We start from the raw sequence: 15,430 nt of genomic DNA on the forward strand, positions 1-15,430 counted from the left end.
TCACTGAAGAAATCGACGACGTTTTTATCAGCGGTGGAAACAACATACGCTTCCCTAGGAAGAGGAGAGGCTTGGTGATCCAGAACTGTCAGTCAGGCTCCATGAACCTGGCTGAGACGGATCCGGAGCTGGCTCCATGGGCTATTCATGTATTATATATATTACATGAATACCATATATAATATGTGTGGTAAATACAAGCATGATCAGAAATGTTCCCCATCGAATGTAGTATCTGTACAAGTCGTATAGATATCACATACTTGGTAAGAAACATACGCTTAGTTAGAGTGCCTGGTTGAAACTGTGTTGCGCTGAAAATGTGTTCTATGAAACCTCAAACGTGGTTCGCGAATACAGAGGGAAGGAAAACATAAAGTTGGACAAAGCAAAAATGAGGAAACAATCTTCAGTGCCGGGCGGGATTGACCTCGAGGTAATGGTCACGGAAACACGCTGAGACATTTAGTTGTACGTTAAGTTAGTACGAAAAGGGGATGGCGGATCTTGCGGACAAATTTAACCAACCGTCCACATCATACGGAAACAAACTCCAGGTTCTTGCACTCTCGACTTAATCGATAAAGCTGCTCAGAGGTTTGACGCCAATAAACGCATCATCAAAGGCTTATGTCAACGCCAGTGCCGATGCTCGACAAATTAAGCCGCTGACTGGGTTCGGACGGCTCCAGAAGCACAGCGGGCGTTTAGTGTGAATTGAACGGCTGCTGACACAACTGCGGTTGTTGGCAGCCCGATGACGAAGCTTCAGTTTCACAAACGACTCCTGAGGGGCTCCTGGTCGTTCAGAACTCGGTCGAATGAGGCTGACCCTTGCTCCTAGCTGTGACGAACCCTGCTGAGTTGACGTGCCCGGCTGTGAGAGCTGGCTCCATGGGGCCTGACTGAGACGGATCCAGAGCTGGCTCTATGGGCCTGACAGAGACGGATCCAGACCTGGTCAGAGCCCTGATGTGGCAGACCCATGGCCTCAGAATCCTTTTGGGGGTCTGTTTTCTGCATTGTGTACGTAGGTCATGATCGAGAAATAATTCCCAGAAGCGAACTGTGAGCAACAAGAAAACTTTTGATTACAGGTTGCAGCCCTTTATTGGCTGTTTTGCTCTTTAAGCTGAACGGGTTAATGAAAAGCCTCTCTTTTGAAAGATATGAACTCGTCACGGACGGCAAAATTGTTGTGACGTCCTTGTCTGACGTGTTTGTTCAAATGCCAGTAATGCAAAGCAAACGTAACACCCGACCACGGTTGGAGAGATGCTGGCCTGGTGTATCTAACAACACAGACGAGAGCGGTCGTCCCAAACGGTCGTTCTATTCGCGATCGTAAGACCTCGTCTCAATTCTTCTGCACCTTATGAACGCTTCATAATCACTGCGCACGTAGGACCGTCCGTCTAGATGGGGCTCACACCGCCAGGTGAGCCGCAGCTGAGATGATACGTGGCATCGGGTGCGGGGGAGAACGCTGATGACCGCGACGCTATCATTTTTCGAATGATGCCTCCAGCGGTCTGGAGTCGCCTCTCTGGACCAGCACGGGAGGGGAACGACAACTGCCGGCAGTATCGGTGTGGGCCGAACCGCCCGGCAGGGGCTGGATGGCGCACGGGCCCGGCCGGCAGGGGCTGGATGGCGTAAGGGCCCGGCCGGCAGAGGCCTGGGTGGGCCACGGGTCCGGCCGGTGGGGGCCTGGGTGGGCCACGGATCCGGCCGGCGGGGGCCTAGGTGGGCCACGGGTCCGGCCGGCAGGGGCCTGGGTGGGCCACGGGTCCGGCCGGCGGGGGCTGGATGGCGCACGTGGCCAGCCGGCCGGGAGCGCCGCGTTAAGCTTGGCCGCCCGGTTACGATCGCATTCGCACTGTGTGAGTGTATAGTGAGTCCTCGCACTGCGTGAGTGTATAGCGAGTCCCCGCACTGTGTGAGTGTATAGCGAGTCCTCGCACTGTGTGAGTGTATAGCGAGTCCTCGTTCCTATATTGATGATATCAATGAACAGTTGGGCGGCAGTTTGGAAAACCAAAATGTCTAACGAGCCGAAAGCGTCACTAAAGGAAAGTTAGATTATATGTTACAAAAGCATAGAAATATAGCAATGACAAAATAAGCCAACTTGTGTTTAAAGTGCCAGTTGAGGCATGATAGCTCCCACATCATCCGTTTACTGATCCTCAAGATGTGCTTTGGTTGCAGAGCTTTTCTTATTTTGCAAAGCGCATTTTTCTCACTGCGCTATTTGCTTACGTCATCATGTTAGGAAAACATGCGCAAACGGAGGTCAAGAAAATTTCATGCTCATTTCATGAAATACAGCGGAACCTTAAAGACCAAGTTCGTTCAGGTCCACATTTCCATGAGGGTTTGAACTGAAATAGCCATCTTGAAGATCATTTGGTGCAGTTCACAGCCCTGTCCTTCTCATGATCTAAACTCCTCTAGTTTCCGAGTTACACGCCCGCAAAAATGTGCCACATTTTCGTGCAGACTATTTCGAGGTCAGTCAGGCATCCATGACGCCAAAAAAGCGTCATTCAAATTCTGTCATGCCATTGGCCATGCGGTGAACAAGGTCAAAAAATGTGATTGTTGATTTGTTAATGTTTGGCGTTCGTGAGGATGGTTTCCGGATATAACGGCCGTCAAATGGCTCTGGATCAATGTTGTACATGGTACGACGGCGCATTCAACAATGCCGTATTTAGGAGCATATTTAGTAAAGTGGAACCTTGTGCCCTCTGGAACAGCTTCTCCTCTTGGCATACCAATAGTTTTAACTGAGTCTTTTCATCATACCTGATGCTTTCTTTAATATCTCCAAATGTGGGACATTGGCTTTCAGCAAAACCATCGTGTTAGCTTGCGTGCGTGTGCGAGTCCTTTCTTTTTTAATAAACATCGTGCGCAGGAAACCGTAATCAGTGAGGAATGAATAATTCACGAGTCCGTTATGATCACCGTCGCTATCAAAACCGCCAAATCCGTGGCAGCTTAGCTGCGCTGGGATGCAATCCGTCCCGTGTGAGCTTGATATACTGAGCAGACTATGCTGTGATTGAAATGCTAATTCACAGCCGACGGCGCCAAGCGCGTGGCACGGCCTGAAGTGGCGCTCGTGCGGCGTGGTCACATGTGGCCAGCCATGTACGTATCAGGCACGCACTGACATGTGAGGGACTGCGTGCACATGTGAGGTCTTCATGTCTTGTCGTCTTGAGATTTTAGTGGGCCCTGTCGTGTGTAACGAGGAGCCCAGCCGTCCCTTCACGTGAGAAGCCAAGAAGCTCAGAGCGCAAATGGGAGGCGTGTCAACCTCCGATTCCGCCGATTGCGACCGGTCTGTTCTGGAAATGCGTGTGTAAAAGCCGGCGTCTTACACGAAGCCTACCGATAGGTGCAGCGTTCTCTCAGTCACGGCCCCGTGAAACGACACGCGGGCCCCTGCCTTTCCTCCGCATTCGCCCCGACGCGACCGGCGAACTGCACCCACGCGGCCGGCGCAGGGGAGGGGAGGGCAGGGCAGGGGAGGGGAGGGGTTGTAAACAGCCGGCGGCGGCGACCGGCAAGGCCACTCTTTGTGTGGCTGCCGACGGCTCTAGCTGCCTGGTCACCCGAGAGTCGAGGGCCGCGCGTCGATCAATGTGCGCCGCGGGCGAAATCGGGACGGACGCGCCGCGTCCGCCGCCGCTGCTGGTGCGCCTGCGAAGGGGTGAGGACTGGTGTAAGGAACGAGTGGGGTGCTCGGGTGATGATGGATCGGGACCAGGATAAGGCCAGACGACACCCAGATGACCAGGCCTCCGTCGTGGACCGGGGTTTCATTAGAGCCAGGACCCGACTGGTGACTATGAAATGATGGGTGAGCAGGAGTGGCACGTCGGGAGTAATATATCAAGAGTCTCGGTGGTCAGGAGTGGCGTGTCAGGACCGAACCGAAGGCGACATGTGAAAACCGCGGCAAACGAATGATCCCGCCTGTTGGTCGGCGGCCGACAAATAGCCACGCTCGTTTGTCGGTCAGTTCGCGTTAACTTGGCCATTAGAGGCGGGGAAAGCTAAAGGCAAACCAGATCAGCTGTGAACATAAGCGCAGTTTACTATAACAGCAGACTATGGAGCACGCGCGCTCCACGGCTTCTGGCGAAAACAGCTAGGTAAGTAAGCAGAACAGTCTCGGGGTAACCACCAAGTCAGCTCAGCCTTCCGCCAGGGGACGAGAAGTCCATGACAAACGGTTTTACGCATTGAACGACCGTCAGCTTTAGAATAATGCGCGGATGTGCTGGCGTAAAACATCTCGCATGACATGTTGCGGATTGTCGCCGCCTTTGGGAAGCGTCCGCTGGTGTCGCGGCACACCTCGGCACCTGCCCTGCCAGCGTCGTGGCACGCACACGCGTAATCGAAGCCATGGACTGACATTTAGAGAACGTTCAACACTGAACACGCGGAAGAGCAACAGCTACTGACATCCTTCGGAGACCTAAGATTTGATAATGCGGGAACAGAATCGGTTGGCAGCGCACATTTCACTAGTGTATTGTTTGAGCTGTTCGGTGATCGCTTGGGCAACAAACTTGGAATCCTTTGGACTTTAACTTGCTACGATTGCATAACTGCATTATAACCTGTCACGTTTGCATGAAAAATTGAGCGTTATTACATAACTTTTGACCTGCTTTCATGTGATTTCTGATTTAAGTGCATGTATTAAGCAAATGGTTGATGACTCAAACGATCCAGCAACACAAAACAACATGGGGTGGCACATCCTCATAAATTTTATAAAAGCTGGGCAGACGTCATCTGGACACAAACCTTTGTAGGCGGCACCCCTGGAGGACATGGAAATAACTGCGAGATAAACTAGACCAAAGCCATTGCGAAGGGCGGCCAATTCATATCTAAAGTTCTAATGAAATGTTGATTTTAATCTAGAAGCAGTTGATGTGATTTGGAAATTGCATTCCACACACGGAAATAAAATGGGTAAAATAGTCTAGCAGTGTTTTAGGTGATGGGAAGTTGGTGTAAGCAGACTGATTTAAATACACTAGCCTGTTGCAGGTCAGCGCTTTCTGATAAGCTCACATGCAGCTCGCTGTGTGATAACTAGTTATTTATCGTCTCATTTTCACTACCTCCGCAATTATGTCGTCAAATTGCCGTCTTATATCCATCAGTATTACTTTCCAGATATGTTACCTTATTGAACTCATGCGTGATTACCTTATTATGCGTGATTACGTGATTATGAATTATTATATTACGTGATTACGTGATATTATTATGCGTGATTACGTGATACCTTATTGAACTAATGTAACTTAACAGCAAATGCGTGATTCCATTGACAAAGTTTCCGGCAGAGAATAAGGCACCTGGTATTGAGAAAGACTATCAAATTCCAAAATGTTTGCGGCTTATCCATAAAAGAGCATCAACTGCACCATAACCGGACAAGAAATATTATTTAGGTAAATGAAATACCTATGCATGGTTCGATTTGTAAAAGGAAGTGTTGCGCATCTGTATAGGGATTTGAACTGAGATAGACGTTTTAAATATAATTCCATGCAGTTTACAGTCCTGCCTGTTTTAAGACTTTTCTCAATTTGACGCTAACGGACTTGTGCAGGCTATTCGGAGGGCACCCAGGCAAGCATGACGCCATAGAAAGGTCACGCGAATGCTGTCATCTCAATGTCCGTGTAGTGCTTCAGATAAATAAAAATATAATCATTTATTTACTTGTGTCTGACGTACATTAGCACAATTCCTAGCTTCAAGGGACTTCTGTTGACCCTTAACCAATGTAATGCTTGCAGTGCAGTTTTTGAATACCAATCGCGTTCTGCGCCATATTACAGCAATTTGGGCAGTGGTGAGAGGTTATGACGGAACTAAGACTGGGAATCGAATAAGTAAGAAAGGCAGCATAGCAGAGTGCATGAATGCGAGCAAGCGACCTAAAATCACGAACGAATGTGTAAGAACACCTCGAGAAAGGGCCAAAATACGCACGAATAACGAAATTTGGGTTTCGCAAACGACGCACCAATCAGCACAGTACCTTTCGACAAGTCGAAGCACTCCAATCTAGTCAGCCTGCCCGTTACGGTGGCAATTTCGCAGCCAGTTTGGCAGCCATTCTCGCGGCATGCAAATGTTCCTTGACGCAAGCCGACGATGGAGAGCATGGCTACTAAATACTGAAGTGCTGTCGTCTAGGTAAGCCTTTTGCACTAATATCGACAGCTGCAAGTGGATTTATCTTAGCATGTTTGATGCTGGTCTGAATATATTCAAACGCGGAACGACTTCTTTAGAGCATCTGTGAAACACAGGAAATGCCTCGGGCAAGTATTTACCAAGCTCAGAGAACTTGTAAGTCAGGCTACTATTGATAAATCATGGCCTTCAACATTTTTGGTGCTACTTTTCGCATGATTGCCAATTTTCTACACATCCTGATTTTGCTAGATGTAGGATTTGGTCAGGAAAAACCACGCCCCTCGGTGGAATGAAAACGTAGTCTACGAGGATGATGCACCTCCGGGTGTGCTTTTTTTTTTGGGGGGGGGGCACGCAAAAATGGCATGGAAGCCCTGCATAATGTGTCAAATCGGAGAATATCCGGCTGGCGGCGTCGTGCTTCACGCGTGAGTCGCCATAGGAGGCCTGCCCATTTCGTAACTATTTCGCATTTAGTAAATACCGGGAATACAAAATTATTCCCCAGCAATGTTACGCTGTACGCAGTTCCATTGATGAGGTGGTGACAACATTCACTTAGTTGTATGATCGAAAGTCATGCTGCCATTTATTTGTTTGTGACCTCTTGGCCGGCCAAATGAACACTGTTCGCGGTGGTGGACTCAAATTCCAGTGCAAATGTTAATGCGTACACAAACGAAAATGATGCAGACTTCAGCCCGCCCCGCCAATTAAAGTTGACCTATGTTGTAAAAAATCCTGCGCGGGGTTGGCCTTGATCATGCTGTTGTTTTCGCGTTCATATGCATGCGCGTATTTTTTATTGTTGAAATTATTTCTGATTGTTTCGCTTCATGTTATAAAATTGTTGGGAACGCCCAGCAAGAGTATACATAAGCAGGCATAATACAATATATTGGTAGGGTTTTATTTCCGCGAGCCTAATCTCCTGAGCGGGCGCGATTCACCCATTGCTTGTTTTGGGAACCGTAAGAGCCAGAGTGTTGAACTTACAGGTTACAGTGGCTAGTGGTGTGTGAAAAACAAATCGTGACAATGCACGTAGAACAATATCTTAGAACGAAAGGGCGATACCTTGAAGCAACATAATGTCTTAGCATGTTGCCAAGCTGACCTTAAAGGGAAGGTTCCACTTTTGATCATATTGAAGCAAGCACCAGATGTGATGAAATAAGCTTACCTATAATTGTTGGTGTACGTTAACTGGAAAATGTTGCTCTAGACACATAAGGTATCTACTTGATAAATATGCTCCTCAATGCGACATTGTTTGATTACGTCATCGTATCCTGCACAACATTGATTGAGAGCCAATTGACGGCCGCTATATCTCGAAGTCGTGCTCACGTGTACCAGGTATGAACGACTGGACAGACGTTATTATGCCATCATGGATGCCTGGTTAGCCTTGAAAAAGTCATTGAATGAGAGCTAAACTCCATTAAAAAACATTGAATGAGAGCTAATTGACGGCCGTTAAGTCTGGTAATCATGCTCAAGAAGGCCAGATATGAGCGATTCGACAATCATGTATGTTTGGCGTTGGTCGTTGTATGGCCGGAGAAATGGCAGGATTTGAATGACGTCATTATAGCGCCATGGGTGCCTGGGTGACCACGAAATATTTCGTACGAGATAGTCTGCACGTTTCGCGGGCGTTGGGCTCAGAAAATAGTTGGATTTAGGTCTTAAGAAGGGCAGGCTGTGAGCTGCACGACATGATCTTCACGGTGGCTATTTCAGCTCAAATCCCCATGCAAACGTGAGGCACTCCCTTTAATGCAGGCGGCGCAAAAGAGTTCTACGGTCGTCGGTAAGCTTGCCTGTTGAGGACTTCGATGACTGGCGACCTTGCTTAGTCAGTACTGATGAGCTTGCCTGTTGAGGACTGGTGAGCTTTCCTAGCAACGACTGGTGAGCTTGCTTAGTGAGGACTGGTGAGCTTGCCTAGTCAGGACTGATGACCTTGCCTGTTGAGGACTGATGAGCTTACTTAGCGAGGACTGATGAGCTTGTATAGTGAGGACTCGTGAGTCTGCTTAGTGACGACTGGTGAGCTTGCTTAGTGAGGACTGGTGAGCTTCCTTGGTGAGGGCTGGTGAGCTTGCTTAGTGAGGACTGGTGAGCTTCCTTAGTGAGGGCTGGTGAGCTTGCTTAGTGACGACTGGTGAGCTTGCTTAGTGAGGACTGGTGAGCTTCCTTAGTGAGGACTGGTGAGCTTGCTTAGCGACGACTGGTGAGCTTTCTTAGTGAGGACTGGTTAGCTTGCTTAGTGAGGACTGGTGAGCTTTCTTAGTAAGGACTGGTGAGCTTTCTTAGTGACGACTGGTGAGCTTGCTTAGTGAGGACTGGTGAGCTTGCTTAGTGAGGGCTGGTGAGCTTGCTTAGTGAGGACTGGTGAGTTTGCTTACTGATGACAGCTTCTATCGCGGCATGAAAAGTGTCTCAAGTTTTGTTATGTAACTTCCATGCATGAATAATGACTGACTCAGCCTCAAATTATATTCCATGAAACGGTTCTTACGATGGATGCTCTCGCCTGCATATACTTCCTACGAGCTTGAATCTCCCCCACGTTTTTAAGTGTGGCGGGATCGGTGCAAATGGATGTACTGAGAAATTGGTGACAAGGGTCGTGCCAATCAAACAAAGGAGTGCTAATGGAGTTTTATCTCGGGATGAAGAGCTTAGATTCGTCGAGCTGTAATTCCCACCTGCACGCCCCAACTTTCCCGGAAGGGAAATGATAAAGACGGTGCGATGTCCTCTTCGAAGTGTTAAAGAGGTGTTTGCTGCAAGAAATGACCTCTTCTACGAAGTGCTAAGAGATGTTTGCCGCAAGAAATGCGGGATTGAAAGAGTTAGTCTGAACCTTTGATTGCATGGATTTCTAAGGTTGGTGCTTACACTAAGTAGCGCTTGTTGTGTGAGCCTTAGCCCTGTAATCTTATAAGGGAATTTCTGGTTATGAGCAGCATTTTTAAGAATGTTTGCAAACCTTTTGAATGGATGAATTTCTAGGATTAGACCTCACGCTTGGTAGTGCCTGTTAATGAGCGCTGGCCCCAAGCACCCGATCGCGTGATTCCAGTTCTACGGCAGAACTTGAGGACAAATTAACGTGCCGCAATTCTCTGCACGGCTTTGTCCTGTCCTCTTGACGTCACCTGAGCTTCAGCGCGGCCCCCTGCCACCGACCCACAGGCCATACCTTGCCAAGTGCCAAAAGGCGAGCGCCTAAGGCGACCTGAACCCAACCCGCCGCGGGTGCGCGGGTCGGAAACCGGGCGATCCAGCCAACTGAGCCAACAGGACGGCGTTCTCGGCGAGTTTTGGTGGACAGACGGATTTGCTGTCAAAGCGGAACGTGCCACAATGTCTCGCCAGGTCCGCCCCGCCCTCTGACGTCACCTGACCTCATGAGGGCAGAGCCCAGAAAGACGGGCGCCCGTAACGAGTTCAAGATCAAATCAGAAAACTTTTGATGGCTTTTCGAACGGTGGAATGGTTGGCAAGTTTCAACCCACGGTTGCCATGAGACAAAGGCACGCATTTTTCCGCGGCGCTTTGCTGAACGCTGTGACGATCCGTGTTCACAGCACGCGCCAGGACTGACAAAGGACGCGGGAGCAGCGTGGGGCTTGCGAGCCGGGGGCTGTGGCCACTTCCAGCACTTGGAAGCCGAGATGCGACAATGCCGGGTACAGAAGGTGTGACCCTCGTGTCCTAAAAGCTTGGATGCCCCTCACAAATGAATGAGACGGAGTGCGAGATTGACGGTGGGCCCAGCATGCACGCGACGGTAGATGTTCTGCGCATACCGTGTGTCCAAACCCATCCGTGCAAGTTATCTGTAACGAGGTTCCTAAAATGTAATAATGATTATTGGCTGAGCTGGTGGCGCTGGATCCAATGTCGCATCGACTTTCCACGCATCGACCTGTAAGATCGTGCTGATGCGAGGGGGCGATGCCCAGCGGTACCGGCAGACCTTCACACTCAGGTGGGACGCAGCACAGCGGTGCCATGGGACCGCCACCTGGGTTAGTATGGCATCGCTTGTCTCCCACCCTGGCGGGAAGGACGGGCACCGCGGGGAATCGAACCCCGTACCTCTGGCTTCCCAGACGCGCAGCTTAACCACTTCACTACCGTTACCCGCTTCATAGGCATGATGCATGGATTTAAGTACTGCGTGCACCATATGCAATCGAGTGCTGTTGCGCCCATGGAGCGTTTTTTACCTCGCGGCACACATTACCAGTCTGAATTCTCCAAGAGTATACTGCCGCCTGTAGAGTATACTGCCGCCTGTAGAGTATACTGCCGCCTGTAGAGTATACTGCCGCCTGTAGAGTATACTGCCGCCTGTAGAGTATACTGCCGCCTGTAGAGTATACTGCCGCCTGTAGAGTATACTGCCGCCTGTAGAGTATACTGCCGCCTGTAGAGTATACTGCCGCCTGTAGAGTATACTGCCGCCTGTAGAGTATACTGCCGCCTGTAGAGTATACTGCCGCCTGTAGAGTATACTGCCGCCTGTAGAGTATACTGCCGCCGCCCTGCAGCGTCTCAGTGTGCTGCTATTCAAAGGCAGGACTTGGGAGCATATGTGCTGTTTTAGTACAGCGACGGGTTGTTAATGGTAAGGGCTATTTTCGATACGTTTGTACCATAAGTGGCTGATTATGAGCAACAAATGTAACATGCACTGGAACCATCAGATTGTCCAGACCAATGCAAACTAGATTTTTCGTAGTTCAGTCCCGTTTTGTGCTGGTCAGCCATCATGTTTGCGTTAGTTCGAAAATAAAGGAATAAGGAGGCAGATGTGCTCCGAAGTCAGCACGCATTTCAGGCGCATGTGTGCATAAATATCGCGAACTGGACGTGGAGCGGCAACCTCGGACTGAAAAACACACACATTAGAGACTCTGTAAAAACAAACTGCTGGAACAGCTGGCACAAACAGAAAAGAAGGTAGTGGTAGAGAGTGTGGTTATGCCGTAGTTTATTTTAGAATAAGCAAAGCGTTGACCACCAACCTCCTCACAAAAGCGCCTCGCCAGGCATCTTTTGGTTGTTTTCGTGGCCAAGTGTTAAGCGTAACGCTAGAAACTTGCATTGCCTGGCCCTTGTGATCTGTTGCATCGATACCTTTCACCGAGGGCAAGCCGGTGACGCGGCGGCAACCGTGGAGAGCTGTACGGGCTGTTGCCACGCAAACTTCTGGACGTCTGGCTACTGTGGCTGGCCGAGGGCTCAGGACCCACACCAGCACCAGTGTGTCCGAGTGGTGCCGCTGCAGACATGGAAACTTCTGGACGTCTGGTCACTGTGCTGGCCGAGGGCTCGGGACCACACCAGCAACAGTAGGTCTGAGTTGGTGCCGCTGCAGACATTCGCGCACCGGTCTGCTCGCCGCTGCGCTTCGCCCGATCTCAGACGTGTCGCTGCTTCTCGGAGCCTCGGAGCACGCCGTGCCTGACCGGCGGTCGCCTCCAGAATGGCAGGTCTCGGCCAAGCTGCCGTCAAAACTGTCTGGGCCCAGTGCGGGCGCTGGGAAGCCACACACACAGGAAACTTGTGGAGCACCTGGAACGATCTGGTCGTTTTGTAACTGTGTGTAATGGACTCTGAACAAGATTCTAACCCTTTTGCCGTGAAAAATGACACCCGGGTTTAGAGTTTATTCCTGCAGGCAAACGGTTAGGTATATATTTACACCCTGTTCAGTCCCGTGCCTCCGCTGGAAGTCGATGGGTTTTTCTGACTCAGCGTCGACGATCAGAACAAGTGGTTACAGGAGGAAAACGACATACACCATCCGCCTATACGAGCACCGCAAACAATACAACATAACAATTTTGGCTAGTCGTGGTGCAGTGGCAGTGTGATGATGTCTCAGAGCCCGTACAAATTGTAGGGTGGGTTCAACAACTGGCGAAAGAGCTACGGGTTGGTATGTGCATGCTTATTGGCTCTTTTCCAGTAAGACAAACAGTGTATATGTGAACATCGACTACCTCAAAAGCAGTTTGTCATTTAATGTAGCTTGCAGGAAGGTGTTTTTGCATTTGCAGCAGCTTTTCTGAAATGCATCCGCGAATGCAGCAGTGTTTCCGTTACTAGCGACTCGTTAGCAATCAAAGCAAGTTTTCGTTTTTGGGATGATTAAAATATTTCAAACAATCTTCGTCACTTAGGTGTTTTCTAGCAACTTTTCTCTCTTAAAGGGCGTGTGCCTAATGTTTTCGGTTTTCTCAATATACGCTTGAGGAGAATTTGGCAATTATCTATGGTTAATTTGGATTGCTAAATGTGCATTTGAGTCTTGCAACTGTTTTGATTATTTATTGTTATCCATCCCATCTGTGGCTGTGGGTTCACAAATGCAATGCTAAAAGATAAACCAATCAGCGGGCAGGAAAGGACGAATACACTTGCATATATGTGGCAAGTAACTCCGCGCTAGACACATGACCAGGGGGTGTCATCCGTATCGCTTAACACTTTCAAAAAGTGGCAACGTCGAGCTGCGTGGGATAAGAGATGGTCTGGACACAAAGCCTGCATGACGTCATGTACGCCATATTTGATAACGTCAGTGGCACGGAAGCCTCTCAGTTAGCCAGCTGACTAGCTACAGCAATCCCATTAGGTTTGAACGGTGAGTATGTTTTGGTGGCGTGCGGCTGGCGCATCCCGGTTGGACTTTGAATGAATAGTCCACGGTGTTGTCATGCAAACACCAATTCTGGAAGGGAGATTGAATCTCGGAACATTTAACCATCATCAGAAATTTATATTCTTCTGTGGGGTGTGCATAACCTGGGAGTAAACGTCATGCGGCCATTTGTTAGCGATCGCGTATCGCGGTTGCTTAGCGTCTCATATCCGTGGGTTGCGATCAGTTGTCATGACTACGCCTCTTGTGCGAGAGATCTCTGTGCGGTTTGTTTTGGGACGATTGGTAACATTTTAAAATGCTCGGCCTGTGAATATTTTTATTATGGCATATGTGTAATAGCCCTGAAGTAATAAACTCTTGACTGCAGCGCATAAGGCCAGTATCATAGGGTTTCACAGTACTTACCTTACTGTACTCACATCACTGCGATAGGAATGAGTGGATCTATTACAAATCAATATTGCAAATGTCCATACACTCACACCTATAGACAGAGCAAGGTATGCAAGTTGAGCTGTTCAACTCTGCCACCAGGCACAAAAGGCACAGACAAGCATAAGGCTATCTAACGACAAGCCAGCCTTGGACAAGCACTGGCCATGGAATGCGATACACCACAAACGCCGCATGAGATGTACCCCGTATTATATCATCATGCACGCAAAAATCGCCATTCTGATGAGGCCAAACTGTTCCATGACTCACTGTCCATTCCAGAAATGTCTGCGAATATCGAAATGACGGATAAGTTATTCTCAGTCCAGCCGGGAACCGCCAGCAGCACGCCACCAAAATACTCACTTTTCAAACTATGGGTTGTGTAGCAGTCAGCTGGCAAATTGAGAGGCTTCTGTGCCATTTACGTCATCAAATATAGTATACTTGACGTCACGCAGGCTTTGCTTCCAAACTTCCTCTATTCTCAAGCAAGCTCGATGTTGCCACTTTTTCGGACCGGACGGCTCTACCTCGTTAGATAGCCTTGGACATGGCCATTATTTTGGTTGCTTAGTATCGTAGAACAATCACATTTCCCGTGCGTCTAAACCCGTACACTCGCAGCCCTCAGCTGAATGTAAGCAACAAAAAAACATCAACGTAATGGCCATCGCTGCGTTCACAAGCTGCTATCAGCGATGACAAGCGACGTTCTCGAAAGCCATCTAACTAACCAACCTTCAATGATGTCGATGTGTTTACTAGTGATTAATGCTTGGGAGCTACCCGATAGATTTGTTTTGTCATACAAACCAAAGAAAATTGGAGGCTGTAGCAATATCTTGTCAGTGGAGGCGAACTTGTAGAAACCAGTCACAACAATATCTGTAAATCGAAATTCCCTATTATCATACGTGCACAGTCAAAATCCTAACTTGACTAGACACACTCCCTTTAAACATACTGGCGGAACGTTGCAACTATCATGCGCGTCTCCAACATGGTGGGAACCTGCAAAATCGGATCACGTGCCGTGAAATGCATACTGCTGCAGTGCTTGCTGAACTTTTTCGGCACATTAACGTTAGTTTGGCGAACACTTTGTAAGAGAGGCGACAATGTCTTTCAATCCCAAAATTCTCCCGAAAGAACCAACAACTACAGTTCACAATTTGGCAATGCATGTCTTCTCGGAGATGCCTTGATCAGGTATTATCCACTCAGATGACATGAGAACGTTTTTGTGTCCAGTTTGGCCAGTTTACCTCTCTGCAGCCGCGTTCTATCCAGCTCTCCAGCAATGACGTCATCGACAGCTACCGTGGCCGCCGGATGTCTCGACCGGCCGCGTGGCTCAAGAGCCACCACGCGGGGGCGCCCGCTGAGCGGCTCTCCGCGCGCCCCGAACTGACCGGCCGCCTCTCCCCGCAGCTGGCCGAGTCCATGGCAGTGCTCGGCAGCCTGGCGTCCTGAGCCGACCCGTGCGATGCATTTCTGGGTAGCGAAGCGGAGTCCGCACGCCTGGAGCCATCACCACGTGTCCTCGGCCTCCTGGTCCAGCGCGCCGCGGCCCCGACCCAAGCGCTCCGCCCCACCCATGCCGGCGCCCGTGCACAGGTGAGCGACGCGCCACCGGCGGCGGTCACGTGGTCTCGTGGCCACGCGGCCACACGGTGCACCTGGTGCAGGCTACTAGCCACGAATCTAACCCTCGTGGTCCAGATACATGTCTGGTCTGGTGAACGCATGACGAATGGGGTACGCATGGCCCACATGGCTGGTGCGATCACATGTTGTGGATGGCCACATGTTGCACACGACCACACTGCCACACTGGTCACACTTGCAATCGATGGGACGATCGGCAAGGCCACTGACAAGTGGCGCGACCACCACTGACTTTGCGTCGGCCCGACAAGTGACGCGACCACCACTGACGCTGCGCCGGCCCGACAAGTGACGCGACCACCACTGACGCTGCGCCGGCTCGACAAGTGACGCGACCACCACTGACGTTGCGCCGGCCCGACAAGTGACGCGACCACCACT

The sequence above is a fragment of the Pollicipes pollicipes genome, unplaced genomic scaffold (assembly GCF_011947565.3).
Source record: "Pollicipes pollicipes isolate AB1234 unplaced genomic scaffold, Ppol_2.1 Scaffold_3216;HRSCAF=3773_pilon_pilon_pilon, whole genome shotgun sequence".
NCBI classification, from domain to species: domain Eukaryota; kingdom Metazoa; phylum Arthropoda; class Thecostraca; order Pollicipedomorpha; family Pollicipedidae; genus Pollicipes; species Pollicipes pollicipes.